Source organism: Podarcis erhardii (genome assembly GCF_964252035.2).
Source record: "Podarcis erhardii genome assembly, chromosome: Z".
NCBI lineage: Eukaryota > Metazoa > Chordata > Lepidosauria > Squamata > Lacertidae > Podarcis > Podarcis erhardii.
In genome coordinates this window covers 23,784,515-23,809,506 of record NC_138504.1, presented here as the reverse complement: position 1 = coordinate 23,809,506, position 24,992 = coordinate 23,784,515, and the positions used below count along the sequence as shown (strand labels likewise).

The 24,992-nt window shown below is 41.6% G+C and overlaps 2 long non-coding RNA genes across 2 annotated transcripts in view; one reads left to right on the top strand and one right to left on the bottom strand.

Moving 5' to 3' along the window:
• LOC309334112 overlaps positions 1-24,992 on the top strand; it is a 200,011-nt gene that overhangs the window by 15,337 nt on the left and 159,682 nt on the right. Inside the window, exon 2 of the long non-coding RNA XR_014152887.1 lies at positions 1,170-1,277. This is a non-coding gene — a long non-coding RNA (uncharacterized lncRNA). The remainder of the gene's footprint in view (positions 1-1,169; positions 1,278-24,992) is intronic.
• On the bottom strand, positions 1,155-24,789 carry LOC309334093. The gene is made up of 3 exons (XR_014152866.1): positions 24,693-24,789; positions 22,882-23,003; positions 1,155-1,256 (listed from the first exon to the last, which is right to left on the bottom strand). It is a non-coding gene; the product is annotated as an uncharacterized lncRNA (long non-coding RNA).

Here is a 24,992-nt window from a genome sequence, read left to right as displayed (position 1 = left end):
GAGGGTCCACTACTGCTGCAACCTTCAGTTCCTTGGAAAGATGGGATATAATTGTAATAAATACAATAAGCTCCGCCAGTTTAAGTTCTGCTGGCCAGAGCAGCATAGCCCCAGCTGATCCAGGTTGAAGGAATTATGCCAGTGTAGTCCCAGCTGATCGCTGACAGTCCAAGGTCTTCCTATTTTCCAATTCAATCATCCTGGTGCATCTTGATTTATTATTTATAAAATTATTATTTATCAATAAAGAAATAAATATGCTTAGAAAGTTGAAGGGATTTTAATCTGCTGTAGTATTTTAACTTTTGTATGTTTTAATGTAGTGTTGTGTTCAGATGAAAGGTTCTGTATGCCAGTGTAAGATATCATTTATCCACCCGGTTATGTAGCATTGACACTGATAGGCAGCCGCATTCCTGGGGTTTAGGCAGGAATATTTCCCTATTCCAATCTCCAGCCCTGCTTGGAGATGCTAGGGACTGAACCTTGGTTTTTCTGCATGCTAAGCATATGAACTATCACAGAGTTAAGGCCCTTCCCCAACACTCCCTGTATAGCTGTTACGTGCCATTCAAAAGTGCCTGCCTATATTTCTGCAGATGCATCCCAACACACCCCAAAATCAAAAGAAGATGCCTAATCCACTGCGTGTCCCACATTTTATTACAAAACAGAAAGCCTCCGTGCATTTAGAGCTTCAGCTTTGCAGTCATCACCACTGGGGGCTGGGTGAGGTTGGGTGGGAGAAGCAATGTGTAATTGAGAGGGACAAAGATGGTAGCTGGCAGTGGTAGCATTTGGCACTGATGTGCATGCAGTTATTCTGACCATGCTGACAGCAGTAAACACCATTTTGGTATGCAGGGCAGAGACAGTCCTATCATTGGGCAGGGTGGTATGGCTGCTTCAGGCAGCAGATGTTAGAGGGTGGGGAGGCAGCTGTAGTCCCACCCAACTGAGCCAGTGCTCAGTTTCCAGAGCAACAGACACAACTTATTGGTGAGGATTTCAGTGTGATTTGATAGTGTTGAGCACATAGTGGTAACCAGCATTTGAGATCAAGAAACAACAACAACAAAAGCTTGCTTAAAATTCCAGATCTGTGGAAGTATTGTGTCAGCTGGTAAAAATCATATTATTAATGATTTAATTTCTGGTTTTTCCTGCAGGATCTGAAGTTCCAATTAAAGCTGTGTTTGGACCATTGCTTTATTGCCTGGCAGTGCTTAATCTTTCCTGAAAGCATCATCATTTATCTGAAACAAAAGAAGAACAAGGTAAGGACAGAAAGTAATGAAATGCAGCATAACACATCTGTCAAAAGAGAGCTGGGAGTAGCTTCGGAAAATAATAATAATAATAATAATAATAATAATAATAATAATAATAATAAAGAATTCAAGATCAGTGACATTCAGACTTTATTTGTTGGGTGATAAATGTATTCATGTGGTGCATCCTAATTTTTACAAACTGGAGTTTGCCACAGTGATTCAAGCATTTTCTGGGTTCCGTTTACTTATATGTAGAATCAGATACTCTGGAAGTCAGAGACGGTACAGGCTGATTCTGGGTGAGGGTAATCTGTAGTGCTAAGTGAGTCATTTGTTCTTTGGCATAGATGTTTTCAGTTCTTGAGCATGTTCCTACACAAATTAAGGTTTGAAAAGAGTTTTGAAGAAGCTCTTTGCAGTGGGGAGGGCGTATGCATTGTTTGCTGGCTCTTCAATTTGCCATTGTGGGTTGCATAATTCAGCTGCGGCTTCTAAAGCTTATGAACTATAGCCACAGTTTTATTTCATAACAGCTGCCTCCTTACATGGTCTGGGCTTCCTCAGTGATGGGACAACATTGCACCTGAAGTCCTTTGGGGGTGATTATGCTGGCCAGACCCATGATAAAAGCATGACTTGAAGGGACAAGGTATAGAATCACCTAAAGGTCTTACTAAAAGGGGGATAATTGAAGACCACCCGAAGGCTTCGATTGGTTCAGAATGCAACTATCCGGGTTTGCATTACTGAATTTGTATTTAAATGAGAATTGGGACTTGGTGAATAAACTAATAATTGGACTCCTCTTAGTGGCTGCACATATGGCTATAGTCACATATTGTAAGGTGTAAACCTGAATGCCTGGTACAAGAGAGCATGGTGTATTGCCCTTATAGAAAAAACTGACTCACAAATTAAGACTGGCAGGAAGGGCAAAACAAAGATACATTTGTGGCAGAATGGTAGAACATTGTTTCCTTTACACATTCTTCAGGAAACCAAAGACTAGTTCTTGTGGATCCCTTAATAAGAACAGTATTTACAGATGTAGCTGTGGTGTATGTATGTACAGGAATATAAATTTTCATAAAGTATTGGAGGGGAGATTACCAGGAAAATTAAAAAACACACAAAGGTTTATTATGAAGTTGAAATAACAGTCTAGCAAGAAATATAACTTTAAATAAAATAACAAAAGGAGAAAAAATGAAAAACTGTACCAAAAAACAAACAAACTTGAGCTCACAGCTGTTACCACATAAAATGAAGTACATTCCTGAGAGACAACACAATAAATCAGATTTTACAACAAAAACCAACCTGAGACAAAGAGAATACAAAATGGCCAGCCCAAAACATTTTGGCTCCTGAAGCCAATGCCAAAATGGTGCCCCCTCACCGCCAGGGAAGAAGGGGCAAGTGAAAATCTACATCAACAAGGATGGAAATAAATATCTACATCAGGATCCTATGCCCCTGTGGATCCTGCCACCTGAGGCGGTTGCCTCACCTTGCCTCATGGGTGGGCTGGCCCTGATACAAATGTTATGAATACTAAAAAATGCCATATTTCATCAAGATTTGCCATCCCTGTGTTTGACTTGTCATATAAATAACAAATAGTTGTCAAATGGAGGCAAAATCCATAGGTTTAGCTGCACCCCGAGATACCCTTAATTTATGAGTTATTCTTCCCGCAGAAATAAGGATAAACATTGCTTTATTGAACCAAATTGTTAAATAAAAAACTGACGACTCCTGTCAGCCATGTGATATGGTCAAACAAACAGCTGCTAACAGAAAAAAAACTGGTTTACATATTAGATCTTTGGCTGGAGATCATAGAATTGTAGAGTTGGAAGGGACCCCTGTGGAACTCCCTGCAATTCAGAAATCTCAACTAAAGCATTCAGACAGATGCTCGTTTGGATCATACTAAGCCAGGGTTAGGAAACTTGTGGTGCTCCAGATGTTGTTGGACTGAAATTCCCATCATCTCTGACCATTGGCCATGCAACAACCTCTGGAGAACAACTGGCTGGATTCAGAGGAGTGGTAGGGGCACCAGCTGGGGAATCCCAAAGGGAAAAAGGCTCAGAGCCAGGTGATTGGTGGTGGAACGGTGATGAGCCGTCAGAGTGAGAAGAGGGAGCAGACTGGGAGGAGGAAATGTCAGAAACTGAAGGGGAGATTTAGGCAGCTGTGGGAAGGTGGGGACCAACTGCCTCATAGGGCAGGAAGTGTTGCTGTGTTCTCCTGGCCTGGCCTGGCCTCCCAAGCTGTTTTGTTTCTTTGAATTAAGGGTTAGCTTCACTGAAGCTGTGTAAGTTATTGCTGACGTGCTCCTGACATCCTCTCCTGAAAACCACAGGTCCATGTCTCAGCCCCCTGCCATAAATATATTACCCCTCCTTCCTCTCTCTCTCTCTCTCTCTCTCTCTCTCTGCTTCTGTGAGTTTATATCTGCTAGTTTAGTAGTCTGATCTAGGTTTTTCTTGCTGTTTTTTTTATTGAGGTTAAACCTTAAAGTTATACTATATATTTGCAACATATCTTCACACATACCTACACCACACCTGCTGTGTTTTTTTATAGCTTCCGTTGTAAACCATCTTGAAGTATCCCAGTAGAAATGTGAGCTATAAATAAGCAAATGACTGCTGGTTATATTATTTAGTAATACCTGACTGAACTGAGAGGTGTTTTCATATTTATATGTTTTAACAATTGATAAATAATATTGGTGTGTGATTTAAGGATTGATATTGCATCCTCTGTAATGAGTTTAAACGCTATAATGTCGATATATTCAAAATGAATTCTCTGTTGAGATGAGTATATTGCACTTTGAAATGAATTTGTATTTGACTGTTTCATGTAATGATGCATTTATATGGTTGGGTTTTTTGCTGCTGTTCTTGCATAGTGAACTGCACTGGACACATAGGAAATTGCACGTAAAGTTGCATTTGACATGTGGAAATTGAAAGGGTGGTGGTAATAGTAGAACTGAAGATTCCTGAGCCTAACTTGGGCACAGATTAATTCTGTGACTGAAGAAACAAGCTAAACTTTCCAACATTTTTTTTTTAAGCCTGCAGTTTCATATGAGGTGACATTAGGGAGTAGGCAAATGTTAGATTGAAGAGAAAGTCATTCTTAAAAGAAAACATACATAAGCTCTTTCTGTTGAAAATCTAAAGAAGCTCCGTTGAAGGTTAAGGAAAAGTATTGTTGAAGAAGGTTAGTCAGAGCATAGAAAGTTTTTTTAAAAAATAAAGCAAAGAATTAATCTTGTTGATAAGAAAAGATGAATCACTTGGTGACTCTCATAGATTTGAATCATTCATAAGTAAGGTTTTCCAGCACGGAAGTGGCATATTTCTTATTAAGAGCAGCTAATGTGTTGCTACTGCTAATTATCTGTCATATTCTGTGGAGTTGTTGATTCTTATGTTGTTTGCAGTAGTGACTAGTTTTCATCACTGTATTTTATTTTATTTTATTTTATTTTATTTTCCGGAGTGGGGAGGGGAGGGGAGGAAGCATTAAGCAAATATGATTCTTGCCTTCAATCAGTTCTAAAACAGAATGCCAGGTGAGGTGGAAAAGCTTCTGGGTGTGTTTCATTTTTAAGGTGTGTCTAACTCATGGGTGGCCACTGTGCCAGATGCTGGACTACAGATCCCATTGCCAGTGCCTCCAAGGGTCAGAGATGATGGGGGCTATAGTCCAGCAACATCTAGAGAGCATCGCATTTGCTACCCCTAGTCCAAATGATCACTGTAGTTGGGATAGCAAGGTACTTGGCCCAAGTCCGAGACTGGACCTGATGGTTCTGAGAAAGCACTGGAGGGACCAGGTTATATCCTCCTAGTTTCAGGGATGAGGGACATGACTAGAGTAGTGGAGTGAAGCTACAAAAGGGAAATTCTGTCTCTAGCCCACATCCACAGCACTATATCCTAAAATGCTTCTCGTGCCCTGCATACAACCCTAACCTGCAGAACTTGTTACATGATACTCATAAGCAGTGTTTTTTTCTGGGGGGGATGCAGGGGTATGCATACCCCTAAACATTTTGTGAATCTAAGTTTGGCCTCATTGAGGGGCAGTATTTCAATATGAGTAGGAAAATGAGAGTACCCCTAAACATTGTTTTCGAGGGGGCGGGGAGCACTGCTCATAAGGAAGGGCTGATGTAGCACTTCTGTCAGGGAGTCTTGATAACAAACGAGCATTGTTAATTAAAAAGAGGATTCATTGCAAAAACAGTGTTCATCGGAACGGTGATCACAGCCATCTGTCCATAAATCAAAGATGTCCCTTCTAAGTAGGGTGTTTCCGGTGAGACCAGAAACAGCCAAACTTCCTCTTGTGATGTATTCTGTCTTGAAGACCCCCCCCCATACGCCTAGACTATGGACTTAGGGGGTCAGCTCCCATCTGTTCCTCATTCTCTGAGAATGTACTTCCGTGATCCTTCCCACTCTCTGAACTGCTTTCATTTCTAGGCCCTGCATTTTGTCCTTCCCTGGCGTGCTGGCAAGCAGCCAGATGACTCTCCTCAACTCTGCTATCAGTTGGCATTCCTAAGGGCAGGGGAGTTGGCTCTCAGCTATAAACCTCCTGGCTTGCAGTTACCCCCCCCCCTCTCTCTGGCTGCTTCCTTCACTGAGAGCTGGCTGCAAACTTCCCATGGGGGCTGGCTCATTCATGACAACTTCCCTCAACTTTATCCAGTATATAGACACAGAGAGAGAGTGCTTGAGAGAGTATTTATCTCCCCACCACACCCCATGTATCTTTCTGACTACAGAAACTCATTAATGATGAGGCCCTAGCACAGAAAGATTGATGAGGATTTTAGAAAAGCGGATTCTCGGGGTAGTGTCCATTCCCTGGAACTTAATGTCGAAGGGTATACATCTGACCCCACATCAATGGTTACTGCAGATACTACCGGGATTGGTCATACAGTTTTCATCAAATCTGAAAGGTGCCTATTAGAAGCCCAGCTTTCTGGGGAACAATTGGGAGCCTGATTGTTCCATTGCAGATGTGAAAGGAGGCATGTGTTGTTTGTGTAAACCATCTGCACAAGCCAAATTAGCATCCTTGAAGAGCCTGTTTAGACCTGCAGGCCAGAGATACCCCACCATTTGCTCTAGACAACCAGTAGCAAAATTCTCTAACTAAAATTTATTTATTTCTCACTTTCTCATGATACAGATCTTTCCAATGTGGCTTACAAGTAATATGAATACAGGGTTGTTATTGTTGTTGCTGCTGCTGCTGTTAAGCAACAACAGCAACAATATGTAACAGCAGCAACACACACACACACACACACACACACACACACACACACACACACAAAAAAGCAAACACATAGCAAGTCACCAGGATCCTTCCCACCAGGTAAACTGCAGAGGGAATCCAGTAGTGACAGGAGCAGACTTCTGATATCTTCTTTGCCTGCCCATCATCTTTCTCCTCTCCTTCCCACAAGGCACTTGGTGGCAGCCCTGTGGCAGGGAGGACAGTCCCACTGGAGTAGGTGGTGGTGAATTCTGCATCAGTCCATCACCCCTTGCCTACATCATAGGAAACTTTCCTTAAAGGTTCCCTAAGCAGTGTAAGAATTTCTATAGTGTTCCTGGCTTGAAGCAGTTGTAATTACAGAGGCTTGTAGTAATAATGGTGGCTCGAAGATAGAAGATTATAGTAACATACATCTTTTGAAGGTGGGGAGGTTATTATTTCAACAAAACGACGAAGATACAGAAATATATTTAGCCATTTAAAACCATAGATATGGATCAATTAAAATCGAAACCCTGAAATGCAATTAGATGAAATATAGTTTTGAAAGTTCTTAAATGTCAAAAAGCGAGTTCTGCTTTGAAATCCTATCAAGTGACATTAATTTAAGCTTTAATTAGAATTTTGAACATGGGACCTGCTTACAGGGTTCTGTTTGAATGAAAATTATCCCCATCTTCATCCCAAAGAACAAAGTTATTGGAGTCTTTCTATTTAATTATAAGAAGCAGTTCTTTGTTTAAATCTTTTCTCACTTCATCAAAGCCTCTGTGGGGAGCAATGTGCTGCAGCCGATCAGCAAATTGACTATCCAATCATATTTTGGGAAAAATTAACTACTTTGAAAAGATTAATACAATACTCTGATATTGCGATTAATTTGAGCCAGGTTTGTTCTGGAACACTTTTACTGTCAGCAGAGTAATTTCTCTTAGCTTGGAGAATTTTGCTGCTAAAATACTTTTAGTTGCTTTTTGTTTGATCTTTAAGGGCCATCACTGCAAACAAAGGTTGTATCCAAGTGAAATGAGTTCTGCTCATACAATAGAACTGCCCCTCTCTCTCTCCTCTCAACCCTCGGGAGCAGAATTGGGAATTGTGTATTTTAGTCTTTGGAAAGTATCAAGTGGTTTGTTGCTATGCCAGAATCAAGTAAGGTTCATCATTCTAACAATCGCTGTTAGAAAAAAGTCTAGAAGTGGCTTATGTACCCAGTTCTGCTACTAGAGAAGCAGATCAGATTTCTTGTATAATACAGGGGACTGTCTGTATTAGTCCTACTCAGAGACCATATTTAAATCAATGGAGATAACTAACTTAGGTCCATTAATTTCAGTGCCTCTACTTTGAGAATAACTTAGTTGTGTAGAACCCAAAATTCTCATCTGTGATGGACAAGAGAATTCCCCCCACCTAAGATGGGTCATATAGTAGCAGTAACAACAAAAATTTTTACTTTACAATAGATTATACAATTATAAAATCCATTCCAGCCAGAACAAAGGTACAATTCCCAGCACCCTTAACAAATTATAGTTCCCAGGATTCTAGCTCAGTTGGTAGAGCATGAGACTCTTAATCTCAAGGTCATGGGTTTGAGCCCCACATTGGGCAAAATGATTCCTGCATTGCAGGGGGTTGGACTAGATCAGTGTTTCCCAACCTTGTGCCTCCAGCTGTTTTTGAACTACAACTCCCATCATCCCTGACTAGCAAGACCAGTGGCAAGGGATGATGGGAATTGTAGTCCAAAAACAGCTGGAGGCACAAGGTTGGGAAACACTGGGCTAGATGACCCTTGCGGTCCCTTCCAACTCTACAATTATTTGGATCTCTTTGATCTTTTGTGGGCAGCAGTATAAATTCAGAAAAAGAGGAGGGTGCCATGAAACAAAATACCTTAAGCATCAAAAGTAAGGAAAAAGAGGTGAGTCTTCACCTCTTGCTATGCAGGTTGATGCTTCTGTAATCTCTAGGCTTGATATGTTCCATACATGAATGTCTCAGAAGATGGCCCAGAAGCTTCAGTTGATAGGGAATGCAATGGTTTTTCTCAAAGTGGTGTCGGGAGGTGGGGCTCATAGTCAGTCCCCACCTCCCAGCAGGGCCAGTCCACCCTGAGGGACGGTGAAGCGATTGCATCAGATGGCAGGTGAAGCAATGTGGAGCAATGCTTTCTTATTGTATAATAAAATTGTAAGGTTGTTATCATGCTTCCCTTCATGTGGGCTTCTGTGAAGAGAAGAGAGGGTTGGATGCACCTGGGTTCCAGAACCTGTCCAAGCAGGTGGTAGCTCAAGGTCTGACAACATGCTTACCCTGAGCAAAGCTAGCTATATTCCTTTGAGGAAATGAGTAAACAATTGAACTGGTGACAATTTCTTCTCCAGTTTCCTCTAAAAGTACCCCCTCCAAGGGAGTTGTGCCTCACCTCAAATCTAATGTATTTCAGTAACTGCTTGAAACTTGTCTTTAAAAACAACAAGACCTAAGCATTTGTTGTATTGATAATTCTCTGCTTGCCTCTCTCACTCCCTTCCTCTGCCTCTCTTATTTCTCAGTGCTGGCTGTTTTATGGTGATCAATTTGAGCCTGTGCTTGCAGGAGCACTTCCTGCCACTGGGTGTCATATAGGGCTGGTGGGATTGCTCCCTCCCCAATATTGCATCAAATATTCTTTCCCTCTCCCACAATATTGTATCAAAGCGTGGTCAGTTTGTGCAGAAAATGTTACACAACAATGCTGCCTAAGTCCTGAGTACCACATTCACTTTGAAGTCTCCCAAAGCACAGCAAGCAGCCTGCTTAAGCTCTTAATTTAATTACTGGACATTTATTTAGATTTCTATCTGAAGCACAGCAGGGTAAAGAGGCAGACAGCATGCACTACAATCAAACTAGATCTTTTAAGTGCTCTGTATTTTTTCCCCATCTAGCTGTCCCTTGGCTAATAAGTCTGGTGAGATTCCCCCACCTTTTTTCTTTTCTTTCCCATTTCTTATTTGTTCTGTTTTCATTTTTTACTTTGGCACTAAACAGAAACTCTGCCTCAAGATCTTAATGCTGAATGTTTCCAGCTGCTTTGATATGCAATTTAGTATTTCTGTTTCTTTATTACACCATCAGTAAGTTAGCCTTGTAAAATGTAATGATGTTTAATTAGACATCCCTAAGAAATGAGAGCAAGCATCATTAACCTTGTCACTTTTCATTAAAATATGTATTTTTTTTTGTTCTCAAATTGTTTGAGCTAGTATGAGCTCACATCTTTTTTTTTCAATAATAAACTTAGATTCATCCAATACAAGAGAACAACATTTGGAATTATCTCAACTTTTCTCCAAAAATATATGTCTTCAGGGGGAAGAGGGCTATTGATGACTATTAGCCATACTGTGCCCAAGTGCTGTAAGCCCTGCCCCATTGGCCATATCAGTAAACAAGGACCCAGGCAACATTATTGGATTAAAAATCAGACCACAACCTTATTGATTACAGTTGTAAATGAGTTTTGGCTTGACATTGGGTAGCCAACGACTCCTCCAGCCCGCCTGCTGGAGGGATGCTGGGGTTCAAGCCTGATTTGGCTTGGCCAGTGATTGGCAGGGACGCGGGTGGCGCTGTGGGTAAAACCTCAGTGCCTAGGACTTGCTAATCGTAAGGTCAGCGGTTTGAATCCCCATGGCGGGGTGAGTTCCTGTCGTTCGGTCCCAGCTCCTGCCTACCTAGCAGTTCGAAAGCACCCCTAAGTGCAAGTAGATAAATAGGTACCGCTTTATAGCGGGAAGGTAAACGGCGTTTCCGTGTGCGGCACTGGTGCTGGCTCACCAGTTGCAGCTTCGTCACACTGGCCACATGACCCGGAAGTGTCTTCGGACGGCGCCGGCTCCCGGCCTCTTGAGCGAGATGAGCACGCAACCCTAGAGTCGGTCATGACTGGCCCATACGGGCAGGGGCACCTTTACCTTTACCTAGTGATTGCCAACAACTAGAAAATTGCTCAGTGCCCTATCCACCCAAAGTTGTGACAATTACTATGAGGTAGGCAAAACCCTCAGACAGGCCCAATTCATCCAACGGAGAAAAATCCATCTCTAGCCCCAAATACGGTGACCATAAGAACCAAAGCAAGGTTGATCTAGGAACAACACAGTTGCAGAGCAGAAGAATACCATATTGGCCCAAATATAACTTTTTCGCCAAATTCATCCCATGCAGAATATAAGTGCAGCTTATATTCGTGGCCTTACACGGCGCAGTGCCCACCCGCTGCTCCTGCCTCCCCTGAGCCACCTAGGGAAGGGGAGAAGGCCACTGGCAAAGCGGCGTGGCTCCCCCCCCCCGAAGCAACCCTGTTATTTTCTTTTTTTTCTCCCTCCCCCTTCAATTTTAAAGGTGCAGCTTATTTGATGGCGCGTTTTATATTCGGGCCAATATGGTATATATTATGCATTATGGGAGGGAGATTTGAAGTTGACTGCGGTCTCAGGCTGGGGCCAGCCTGACTTTAAATTCACAGGGAGTGGACCAGAGTGAAGACTGCAGGAGTCTGACCCAGGTCCACCCCTCATGGCTATGCCCCCAAGCCTGCCCACAATTGATCTAAAATCTCAGGTGGGCAAATTTGAATCCTGTTGCTGACATGAGAGGCTATAGCTTCTCCTAAAAGCTTCTGGAGCCTAAGACCACAGGACAGGACAGAGGATGGCTGCAGAGTCAACACCATGCTACTGAGAAGGGGTGAGCACTTCATGCTTTCAAATACCAGTAGCTGGAAACCACAAGAAGCGAGAGTGCTGTTGTGCTCGGGTCCTGCTTGCAAGTTTCCCACAGGCATCTGGTTAGCCACTGTAAGAGCAGGATGCTGGACTAGGTGGGTCACTGGGCAGATCCAGCAGGTTCTTCTTATGTTCCACCTTGCTGAATATCATCAACATTTCACTGGCAGTGGCTCTCTGAGATTTCAGGCAGGGAATCCTTTCCAGCACAGTTCTGAAGGTGCTGGGGATTGAACCTGGGACAGTCTTCATGCAAAGCAAGGATGCTACCATTGAGTTACGGCTCTTCCTCCATGTAGATGATGCACATGAAACAAAGACTTGGGTAATTATATCAGCAAAGCAGGCTCCAGAAATATTGCACTAGCTGAATCTCCCAACTGCTTATCAGAGGCAGTCCCACACAGAGCACCCTCTATATTAGCACATAGAACACTTTCTACATTAAGAGAGCTTGCTTTTGAAACTGGATAAAAGGTCAAGTAGCAAAGCAAGACTGGAATGTGAAATCAGCCTTATATAGCCCCCCACCTTAAAATGTGGGTGGGTGGGGAATGAAAAAGAAATGAAAATACTGATTTACAATTTTTCATCTGAGACTTGTATATCATACACTTAACAGTGTAGTTCATTATTTTTTAATAACACAAAACGAGTTCAGAGCAGGTCATATATTAATAATATGCTGGAATCAGTATATGTGATCTCCTTTTATTTCCCATTTGCAATTTGTTTTCCTTTGTGGGCTTTTTTTATTCCTCTAGCTAAAAGTGCTATTGCTATTTTAAACAATCACAGGAAAGGGGATGAATCCTGTTCTATTTTATATGTGGGAAGAGGTTGGCACTGCGTAGGCAGGGGTCTACAGAGCCTTTATTCTGGCTTAGAATAACCCACAGGAAGTTGAGGACATCACATCCAGATGAACATACCCAACAGAAGGTAGTTCAAACAAAAACTGACCTTGCTAGTCCATTATTGGCCCTTTGCAGGCTTTGTAGTCTGCAGGATTGATCATCTGTTGCGTAAATGGGGTGGGCTGCAGCAGGAGAGAAGGCACTGGGCTTTTTCCAGAGCAGCCTAACTCATTTCCTTGCCTACTACAAATTTTTAATTTGTTTCTATGTTCTGGAAGAATGAGATGAGGCACCAGAACTATGAGATAGCCACAATTTTATTTAAGAACATGGGAAACTACCTATTCTGCTGAGTCCCAATGCACAAAGACAGAAGCTCTTACATGTAAGTAATAAGGAAATCTTTTAACTGGCAAATAAAAGCACAGGCTTGGCAGCAGACATGGGGTTTAGGAATCACAATTCAAGAGTTCAAGGATGATTCAGAACTGGACAGAAGCAATGAAGTTGCCCCAGCAGTTTCGATAGTCCACTCACCAAGCTTTCAAAGAGGAAAAGTGACACACTTACTTTCTAAACGCACTTTGCAAAAATGTCAGGAATGCAAACACATGCTCCTCTGGGGTAGGTCTGGCACTCTTACCCACCTGGAGGTTCAAGCCTTCTACCTGTTACCTGGAGGGGACCATGCAAACTTGGGAGAATTCAGGTCAGACCTGGAAGTCTGGCAAGCCTAGTTCAGTCTCATATACTCCAGTAGCCAGTGAGTATGGTGAGGAATCTAATACCACTATAGCTCACTCTTTACTAAGTCTAGTATGGTCACTTGAATTCTCATCTCTTTGCCTCTGCTAATGGCAAGCTTCAATGTCAAGAATTTTTCCTCCCACATGGAGAAATGTATTGAAATGGTCCCAGCTATTTCTTTTCCCAAAGATAGGGTGAATAATTTCAGTGTTCAGTTGGAAAACAGCCTTTACCAATGGTGTTATGGACTTTGAGGACCCTCGAACTCAGAACGCAAGGGAAAAACATGCTAAGAGGAAGGCACGCTTGGCAAATCCACACCATGATCAACTCTCACCCAAGAACCAATGTAATTGGTCTTCACAGTCACTTACGGACTCATTGTTAAAACTGTGTTTATGGAAGACAATCTTACTCAGCTATGAGTGATCGCCAAAGAAGAAGAATTTCAATATATAAAAAATAGAATTCATAAAAAATGAATAGACTAAATATATAAATGTATTCAGTATAGAAACAAAGAGCAATAAGAATATGTAAGTTCCATTTTTATTTTGTTCTTGTTGTAGATTTTGGTAGCTATCATACTCTCGTATTGACCTGCTGTAACTAGGTTCTTCTGAAGCAACAAATCTCAATAAATCCAGGGTCAATATCCTCTTATTGTTAATGCTTGGAGGATTAGAATGGCTCTCCAGATGTGAAGATTTTGGAGAAAAAATGCACATTCAGTATGTGATACCTTTATCAATACTATGTTATTGAATAAAAGAAAAAGGTCAAGCAACAAATAAAACACTTGGATTGATTTTGTATAGTGTGACACTGTGGTTAATGTTTTAGGAGCTACGGTCATGTATTCTGATTCTAGCAGGAGAGCTGTGTAGGAAATTTTCTCTGTGTGTGTGTATTTGTGTGCACGCGACATATATAGATTATAGGAGCTGGCACAAAGCCTAGAAAATCTCAAGCAATCTGCACTTAGTGAGGAAGATGGTTTATCTCAGGTACTATATAGAGAAGGGGGTTGATAATGTGTTCCTCCTGGGCCGTGTCCAGAAAGTGGTTGGGGGGGATGAGTGTTCAGACCCCTGGGCCCTCATTTGTGGGGTGCCTCAGGGTTCCAGCCTCTCCCCCATGCTTTTTAACATCTACATGAAGCTGCTGGGAGATCATCAGGGGGTTTGGGCTGGGTGTCCATCAATATGCAGATGATACCCAGCTCTACCTTTCTTTTAAATCAGAACCAGTGAAGGCAGTGAAGGTCCTGTGTGAGTGCCTGGAGGCGGTTGGAGGATGGATGGTGGCTAATGGATTGAGGTTGAATCCTGACAAGACAGAAGTACTGTTTTGGGGGGACAGGAGGCGGGCAGGTGTGGAGGATTCCCTGGTCCTGAATGGGGTAACTGTGCCCCTGAAGGACCAGGTGCGCAGCCTGGGAGTCATTTTGGACTCACAGCTGTCCATGGAGGCACAGGTCAATTCTGTGTCCAGGGCAGCTGTTTACCAGCTCCATCTGGTACGCAGGCTGAGACCCTACCCGCCCGTGGACTGCCTCGCTAGAGTGGTGCATGCTTAGTTACCGTATTTTTCGCCCCATAGGATGCACCAGCCCATAGGAAGCACCTCGTTTTTTGGGGGGGAAATAAAGAGGGAAAATTATTTTTTCCCAGGCGCGGGGCGCGTGCTGCCATCCCGCTGACCCCCGAGCTTGTGGGGCTGGCGATGGGGAGAAGCAAGCTTCTCCCCACCGCCAGGCTCCAAACCAGGTCGGGGAATAGCGGGATGGTGGCGCTCCGCCTCCCCGCTGTCCCCCGAGCTTGTGAGGCTGCCCGATATCTGCCCGAAGCCCGGGGTGCGCTCCGGAGCGTGCCCCGTGCTTTGGGCTGCAGGCTGCCGCCTGCAAACCTTGCGAGCCCAGCGGGAACTCCTGCCGGGCTCGCAAGGCTTGTGGATAGCTTCCTGAAGCCTGGAGAGCAAGAGGGGTCGGTGCGCACTGACCCCTCTCGCTCTCCAGGCTTCAGCGAAAGCCTGCATTCGCCCACTTGGAGACCTTAGCACCCACACAGGAGACATGATCTTTCAGGTGGCCTGGGCCCAATGTTCATTCTAAAGACTTCCCTGACACTCATTGGGTAAGGTTCCTACCAATTTATTCATTTCATTTTCCCAACCTTACTACCAAGAGCTGAGGGTGGCATATGTATATGCTTTTATCCGCACAACAACCCTGTGATCTAAGTCAAACTGCAATGTTTGTTTGTTTCCACATATGAATTGCTTCCCATCTAATATCCTGAAGTGATTTCACAATTTTTAAAACCAGAAATAAAAATAATTACACCACTTATTATATAAAAGCAGTTATGACAATGGTTAAAAACCATTAAACACACCTCCACCTATAAAGGCAGTTAAAAAGAATTGCATGTATATAAAGAAAACAATTTTATCTCCAATACAGATAGACTGGGATAAAAATCCTTGCTTGAAAGACTTGTTGAAAAAGGAAGGTCTTCAGTAGGCACCAGTAACACAACAGAATGGCAGCTGTCTGTTATGTACCAGGAGAGAGTTTCGAAGTGTAGGTGCTACCACACTTAAAGCCCAATTCCTATATCTTATGGATCAGACCTTCTGATGAAATGGTATCTGCAGAAGCCCCCTCCCGGAGAGAAAGTGGATTGATTGAGTCGATACGTACTAGCCCAGATAAGTAACTAGTTACTAGCCCAAGTAAGCTTTGTAGCTGAGCAGGGTTTTAAATCCAAATCTCACCCATTTAAGAGTGGGTCCACTCTCAGTGTGATTTAGTAAGTCCAACACACTCACCACAATCACTCTCAGTGAGCCAGTTAACAGGCTTTGAATGAAGTCCTGATGGAAGCAATGGTGCAGATATCCCAGAAATGATATTTATCAGCAGAGGTAAGCAGAGATTTGAGGTCACAATTGCACAGAGCATCACAGGCCAAACATTATCTACCTAACCTATGTGACTGAATATTTCTGAAAGGAGTCAATGCCTAGTAGAAGCAAACTTTTTAATGCTTGGATTTTATTTTGGTTTCACCTATTCCTCCTTTGTATATATTAAAATAGGGGGGTGCGAGAGAGAGAGAGAGAGAGAGAGACAGACAGACAGACAGACAGACAGACAGACAGATAATTTCCATATTATATGGAAATAATAGGCATAAAATTAGAGATGCAGATTTCAGTCATTCAAAGGACTAGGCTGTTCCATAATTATCTCTATTCTATGGCACTGTTGTTTGCTGAAGTACATTTGCTTCCTAACAACTACGTATTCATTTAAAATGACAAAATGTTTTAGAGGTTATGTGTTAATGTGGCAGATCCCAGTCTACAATGTTATCTTGACATTATTAACAGCAGGCATACCTGGAAGAATACAGTAAACACAAGAGAAATCATGAGTGCAGTTCATGAAATCATAAACGGGTTACATTCTTATAAGGAATGCTGTTGATCCTCAGCGAAATTCTCTGATGAATGGCCTATCAGGTTAGACTCAATACTGGAGGAACTAAAACACAAGCTTACCTTGAGTTAGAGCGAGTGAGAAACCGTGATTAAAGTAAAAAAAAAGGGGGGGTTCACCCAGTAGTTCAAGGAGAAACAGTTTCATGAAATGTCCCCTCTCAATTTATGCTGAACACAATGGGATTGTGCATGACACTGTGACTTTATAATTCTGCTCTGTTTAAAACACTTCAGTTACAGACTGTTTCAACACCTCCTTTAATGTATAATGTCAATGGAATGTTTAACTGCAGAAGGGTTCTTAGGAAGGGGGAAAGAAAAGGAAACTGAAAAAGGCAGAGAAAGAGATGGAAAGAGAGAAAATAAATTTATTTTACTATTTTCCAGAAAAAAGTGTTAAATTGAAAGAATTGATTTTGAAGCAAATGTAGCAGCTTCAGGAAGCTCATTTTCACCCTGATCCAGAATTAAACCTCAATCTAAGTTTAAATGCAAAGGCTTTGTGACAGGAATAGAGAGGATGACTCAGTGACTGGTAGTATATTCTGACTCCTTGTAATATTTGGATAATTGTTGTGTGAATAGTTTATTATATATGCACTTGAGCCAGATCTGGCTTTTGGGCACTGGATGCTAATAATTAAAGATGAGCCAAGGTTGGAAATTACATTGATCTAAAAATATTTGATGCTGCAACCTTATGCACACACATCTGAGAAATGTAATTGGATATAATTATGAATAAACTTGTATCAGATTGCACAACTGAAGCATTAACTTTATGAAAACAAAAGAGTATTCTAATAATCAATAGAATTGATACTTGTGCTAATTACAAAAACAAATTAATTAACTGGTATTGAAAAACAATGGAATTAACTTTTTTTAAAATAAGTGGTAATGAATTGTAACTTTCAAAAATATTAGACAAGGCAATTATAATTGTGTGTGGCTCATTGAAAAGTTCTCTTTGGTTTTTTAAACTGAAAGATTAGGGTCAGCATTAGTATATTTAAAATGAATTTGGAACAGATTGATTGTTCCATGTCTTGCCTCAGTAATGGACTTGATGAGAGCCGACAAAATGAAGCTCAATCCAGGTAAGACTGAGGTGGTTCCCTAGATTGTATGGAGGGGAAGTGGCCTGCTCTTAGTGGGGTTACACTCTCTTTGAAGGAGCAGGTATGTAGATTGGGGGGTTATACCCATGGGGCTGCCTCTGAATACAGTTCAGAAACTTTAGCTAGTGCAGAATTCAATAGCCAGGTTGCTCACTGGGACAAGATGGTTTGATCATATTACACTGATCCTGGCCCGACTGCAATGGCTGCCAACCAGTTCAGGGCCTGATTCAAAGTGCTGATTTTTACCTACAACATTTTTAACGGTTCAGGACTGCAATACCTCAAGGACCAGTTCTTGCCATATGAACTGACCCAGACCCTACAGTCATCATGTTAGGCCTTTTCTTTCCACCTGGTCTGGGAGAGCAGGGCCCTGGTTGGCAACAGTTATAGAAGCTGAACCTATTGAAATGGCCAGAGACCATTTTGGCTATCTCTTATTACAGACCTAGGTCATAGAGTTTCCGCAACCGCCTGCCATGAACCACAACTGGCTGGATTAGCAACAACAACTGCAGATATGTTCTATGCTTTTATTCTCCTGCTAATTATGTTGTTTTAAATGTACATTTTATATTCACCTTCCTTTATTAATTTTTAATGTCTGATCGATGTGTTACAAATTTTTATATATGCTGTAAGCCACCCAACCAGAGTGGCTGGGGAAACCCAGCCAGATGGGCGGAGTATTAATATTATTATTATTATTAATAATAATAATAATAATAATAATAATAATAATAAATGTTTTATTTTGAAATTTTAAAGATAATATTTTAGTTTCCTCTTAATCATGTTGCTTTGAATGTATACTTGGCTTTATTCAGTAATCTGAGTTGTTTTCTTTGATAATTTAAGAGGTTGTAAAACACTTCAAGATTTTTTTCTTAAATATATAAAGTGGTAAAGAAACGTTAATAATAATAATAATAAAATATCCTTGAGCGTTTTTGCCTGACTCAAATGTATCAATAAACTGTGAAAGTGCTGCTTGCTTGCTTGGAAGGGGAAAGGAGAGGTACGCATGTGTGGAAACTTTTAGCTATTGCATGGTTGGAAAGTAGTTTTCTGTACGAAGGTGACATTCGCATCTAATACTCTGCCCACTTTCACATTTATCCCCACTTTCCAGAGGTATGTGGCCCCTGGAGGAAAATTGGCCCTCAGTCTAAAAAGGGTTCCTTGCCACTGCCCTAAAGACTTTACCAAATTGATTTGTTTATCTACAGGAATGAGCAATTTACTTGGGAGTTCTGTTCCCTGTGTAAACCACTTTGAGAGAAATGAAACAAATCATCATAATCTGAGGCCCTTTTTCATATGTCCCCTCCATGAGTGGATGGCAACCTGAGAATGGGCCTTTTCTGTGGTGGCTCCCCACTTGTAGAATGCTCTCCTCAGGGAGGCTCACCATTCCTCTTGTCCTAGGACTTTGGCTAATTAAACAATTTATGGCCTTTTAAATGTGTTTATGGGAAGATATTTACTTGCTTTTTTTGAGATCTCATTTCATATTTTATGTGGTGGACCACCCTGTCACCTTCAAACGAAGGGCAGTATAAAATTTAATAAATACAAATGTATAAGAGCTGCACAAATTACAGTGTACAATAATCATGCCTAATAATTTTGCCTGCGTAATCTGCTCAGCCAGCAAGGATTTTCAATATTTTCCTTGTCCAGTCTCAGTAATTTACAATGGGACCTTAATATTTTGAGATCTCTGAGTTAGTAGCTGCAGAAGAGCTGCATTTTATTTCCTCTCTTTCTCTCCTTCCCTACATCTTTTGCCAATGGGCAGAGACATATTGAATTGCTATCTTCCTTCTGTGTGATTCATTCGCCCCATAAAACAATCAGTTCTCTCCATGGCACTTGCTGTTAATCAAGCTTTCTCCCTCCATTAGAGCAGTTGTTCTTTCCATCACTTTGGTATACATAATAACAAACTTTCCCCATTACCCCAGTGAGTAGGTGTTGCTTACATGCCTGTCAAGGGGATGTTAGTGCACTAGGGGTTTTAGCAAGAAATGCTAATGTCAGAATTGTGGTGGCCTTTGTTCATACATCATGTGTTCCTCAGAGAAGCTAATGAACAAAATAATTCATAGACCCAAATGCACTATTAAAGTGCATCACAATCCTAAAAGGAAGAAAAGAAAAGAATGAAACAGTGAGACCTTGGGACAAATAAACCTAACATTTCCCCATAACTTTAAACTACAACTTGAAGGAAGAACAAAAGCTGCCCTTTTTTCTTAACAGTTCACAACAAGACCACAATCCCATCCACAGATGCATCTGTCAATCAATGCTAATAATCAGTGCATTGCAAAGAAACATTTGTGAATTGCTGCCTGTTTGGGCCGTTTTAGATTATGTGGTGATGGCAGGCAATGGGAGGCTTCTGCTTACTGGGACTAATAATCATTGTAGAGTTGGAAGACATCCAAAGTATCCTCTAGTCCAGGCACATCCAAGAGGTAGATCACTGGACATCTGTGGTAGATCCCTGTCTGCCCCCAAAGAAGGTCAACAACTTTGAACTGAACCCCAAAAAAGGGGGTAGATCACTGCCAGTTTTTAACTCTGTGAGTACAGTGGTACCTCAGGTTAAGTACTTAATTCGTTTCGGAGGACCGTTCTTAACCTGAAACTGTTCTTAACCTGATTCACCACTTTAGCTAATGGGGCCTCCTGCTGTCGCCGCGCCGCCGGAGCATGATTTCTGTTATCATCCTGAAGCAAAGTTCTTAACCCGAGGTACTATTTCTGGGTTAGCAGAGTCTGTAACCTGAAGCATTGCTCGGTCCCTGCTCCTGCCAACCTAGCAGTGCGAAAGCACGTCAAAGTGCAAGTAGATAAATAGGTGCCACTCTGGTGGGAAGGTAAACAGCGTTTCCGTGCACTGCTCTGGTTCGCCAGAAGCAGCTTAGTCATGCTGGCCACATGACCTGGAAGCTGTACGCCGGCTCCCTTGGCCAGTAAAGCGAGATGAGCACCACAACCCCAGAGGCGTCCGTGACTGGACCTAATGGTCAGGGGTCCTTTACCTTTATCTTTAGTTGCTGTTTTTAATGGCTTTATGTGTTTTGAGAATCTCTTGGAGATTTAGAAAGGAAAAAGTGGCATAGAAGTTTGTTTGTTTGTTTTTTAATTTAATTGATTGATTAAAATATCTCTTGTTATTGCTTGCCTCCATAACATAATAAAAAGTCACTAACAGTATCTATCCAGCATTGCCTCCCTGACCCTGGGGGAGATAGCCCTGCAGGCTGGTACAGGTATTTGCCCTTCACTCTTCTGTTCAGGGTACCGGGATACATGGGGTGGGGTAGGGGAAGTGAGAATTGGCACCACATCTGATATTTGGTAGCTTTAATTGCAGCTTTTCTTAACACCAGAGCCATTTTAAGTATCTTAAGCATACGCCTTAAGTGTAGTACATGGAACAGTGCATTAAAAATATTAACTGGAAAGAAGTTAGCATACTAGGAATGGGATATATGCCACTGATGGTTCACCATTTCCTAATCTTTTTTTTATATTTATTAATGTTAAAGGAAAATATATGTCCATAAACACACCGTGAATGCCATGTGTCCATAATGATCTCCATAATGCTGTAGGAGGAGAGTAAAGATGGCAGCTGTTGATGGATAGCTTGTAATGGAAATGGAGAAAGAAACTGGTAATGTGATTTCACTTGGATTGCAGTAGGGGGTATTAAAATGCAGAACTCTCTCATAAAATGGTCAGTACCTGGATCAATGGAATGATCTAAATGGTAGGCATCCTAGCCTTTTTCTTGCTGTTCATTATGCTATAACTATTCTTCACAGCAGTTAACTGTTTTCTGGAGGACCTTGTATCCTTATTCTTAGCATTAAAAAAAAACAAAAACCACAGGAAGTTTAGAGCATCCTACATTCAGGCAAATTTGCTCCCCCCACCCATGCCTATGTGTGTCCTTCCATACACATACATGTCCATAAATGCACATTAATATGCACAGTGTTCTATCTTAGACACCTAGGATTGTATCTCTGCAAAAATATAGATGTACAAATCTGTTGATTTTGATTCTCTGAGTTTGTCATTTTTTTAATCTTAAATTCAGACCTCAACATTTCCACAGCAATTTGCCATTTTAAAAAAATCCTCATGAGAATTTGCCAGTATTTTGCTCATTTCTCTTAACAAACACATTTTCAAATGCTTTTTAAAAAATTAATATACACATTTGTGCAAGCAATTTACCTAGATATAGTGCATTTTTCATGTTATTTTCACTAATATACTGTATGTGGTTTCATGCACATTTCCCCTTAATATATTCATTTTTTGTACGTATTGTTTGAGGTACTGCATTGCAAAACTTGGAACAGTGTGAATTTCAATGGATAGCCTTGCTTTGGTTCATGTACACATTTGAGAAGTGCAAATTAGATATTCTCATTAAAATACAGACAAAATCTAATTTACCACCAATCCCTAATACTACTTTATCCCTTAAAATATGAGCAATGGGGGGTGGGTCGAACTAGTTTAAGATTGTTCTTGTTTTAAAATCTTGTATGCTAATTAGGATGCCGATTTCAGGAGGGGAAATACAACTTAAAACCGAAAATGAAAGACAAATGAAGTAGGAAGACAGAACAGGTTGTGACTTGAACTTCTGCTTTCCCTCCCAAGATGGGCATTATTACTTATAATAACTGTAAGCTTTTATCAGCAGTTTTTATCTCTAGGTTTCTTATGTGAGGAGGAGGAAGAAACTGGTGCTAGCACAAGGCAGCCCCACAAAAATTTCCCATCATGCTCCTGTCCCATCCCATGCCCTATCTCAGGTATAGTAAATATGGTGGCCTCCAGATGTTGTGGGCACCAACTCCCATCAGCTCCATCCAGCATGGGTCAATGAACAGGGGTGAGGGCCGTTGTAGTCTAAAATATCTGAATGCCACCACATTGCCAATCCCTGCCCTATTCCAGACTGTTCCAGAAGGTCTGTCAGTGCTCATGAGTTTGGGAGAACATCAGGTAGTGGTGGTGAGCAAAGTTCCACCTGCTTTTCTCTAGATCCAGTCCTCTCTATGTTTATCTTTTTATTTCTGATCATCCTTTTATATGTCCAGACAATGTATATCTCTCATTTAGTCTACACCCCCCTCCCCCGGACAATTATTTATTTCCCTTAAGAAGCCTTTCCCTATGTAGGTGAAATTTAGCCTTGTTAAAATTAACAGAACTAAGTTTGTTAACTTGCCGTGCAATTTTTAATGGAGTCATAGAGCTGGAATGAGATTTGTAGGCCATCTTCTCAATCCATTTCTTGGATGCAAGAAATCCAGACAAGAGACTCTCCAAAAGATTGATCTCCACTCCCTGCTAAAAAAACCAACAACCTCAGTGAAAAGAAACTAGGACTCCTTAAAATAACTAGTTGGTTTTACTGTTGAACTGCTCTAACCATTAAGAAGCTTCTCCTGATGTTCAACCACAATCTAGCTTCTGGTAACATTGTCGGCATCCAGGGGTTGAAAGGCCAGCTGACTAGGCCCCAGCTGGATCGTCTCCCTCTCAGCCTTCACGCTGCGGAGATTCATCAACCTCTGGCTCCGACGTAAATCAGCGAATCAAGCTTGCTGACACTATACGTCACAGAGAAAACTGTACAACAGAAGAGGCTGAGGCTGTGGATACATACTAAAACTACGGATTTATTTTACATAAATCTGGGCAAAGAAACATGTCGTCTCTCCTTGCCGTCTTCTTGGAGAGAGACTCAAAACAAAAGCAATACACAGAGCGGAAGTTCCACTCACAGGACCCAGCAATCTGTGCTGGAATGTAAACAGACATGTGACACGCAACAATCTCATGTCTGCAACAAAACGTGGAATGGAATATCCAACATCCAATATCTACTCCTGACATGCAGCAAAGCAGATAACAAGTCTTTGCCTTCTCCTGTGTGATGCACTCCAGGTAGTTGTAGTTGAAGAGTGCTGTCATGCCCTTCCCTACCCTTCTCTTGCCCAGGCTAGTTTCTTCAAATGTTTCTTGTAGGACTTATTTCCCGTATCCCTGACTGTCACCATTGCCCTCCTTTGATTCTGTTCCCATTTTTCTGGCAAGTGCATGACTATCTTTTCTCTAAATCAGAGCCATAATATGTAGAGTCATGCCATCCTCGCTAGTGTCATCATCTGCTGATGGCAAACATGGAGCCTCAAACAGCTGAGCCCTTTTAACATTTTATTATGTTGGAAGGAAGATTCCTTGTACTTTGCACATGAGGACTTCCTTCTGTAAAAGCCCACTTCTGGCCCACACTTTAAAAGGTTTTGTATTTAAGAACAAGCTAGGAAAGGAAATCAGTGTCTTGCGGATTGCAGGGCAGGAGTGGGGGACCTGGGGGCCAAATGTAACCCTTCAAGCTGCTCTGTCTGGCCCTTGGGACTTTTACCAGGCTACACCCCTCAAGTCCAGGCCATGCTTCACACTGTCCTTGGGTGTTTTTGCCTGACTAGAATGTGTCCTTAAATTAGAATTCTTGATAATGGATGAAGATGGAGAGATGTGTGTGTAATATGGGAGATACATAAAAAAAAACCCCACCACAACAACAACCTATGGCTTTTGCATTAGCCTGTTGCTTATGCATGTTGCTCCATGCACCTTTCCTCTGGCTGCACCCACATGTGGTCCATAGAAGGTTATCGTTGAAGTAATGTGTCCCTCAGGCTGGAAAATGTTTTCCTGGGGTCTTAAGAAAATCATTTTTTTTGGTGTAGGGGATGTAACAGATTTTCTTACACCACTTCTGTGCATCTGAATCTTTACTGCGTAAGGTAGATATTTGGTTTCTGAAAAATGGAATATGACTTTTACAAAAATAAAAACAAAGAGAAAGAGAGAGTAAAACCACCATCTTTTATGCACAAAGAACTATATAGGAGATATAAATGCAAGTGTATCAGTGCAATGTTTATACATGTCTATCCAGATATAACTCCCTTTGAGATCAATTGGGCTCAGTACCAAATAAGTGGGTATAAATTTAAACTCATTTACATGGGTGTAAGTTCCACTGAATTCAGTTGGCTCTCTATGCAGACATACATGACTGCACTGTAGGAATTCAAAATGAATATATAAATTCAATTGCTCTGCAGAAGTTTGTTCTTGAAATGATGACTGGAGTACTTCTGACCACCCACTTTCTTAGGGACTGAAATATTCTTAGACAGATAAAAATGGTTTCAACACCCAATGCAGCTTTGGTGGAGGCTACTTCATAACCTGAACCACTAACAACTGAATAATTCCTAGTTTGTTTTCTCTGGGGTGTAGTAGCTCAGTTTATTAACGCAC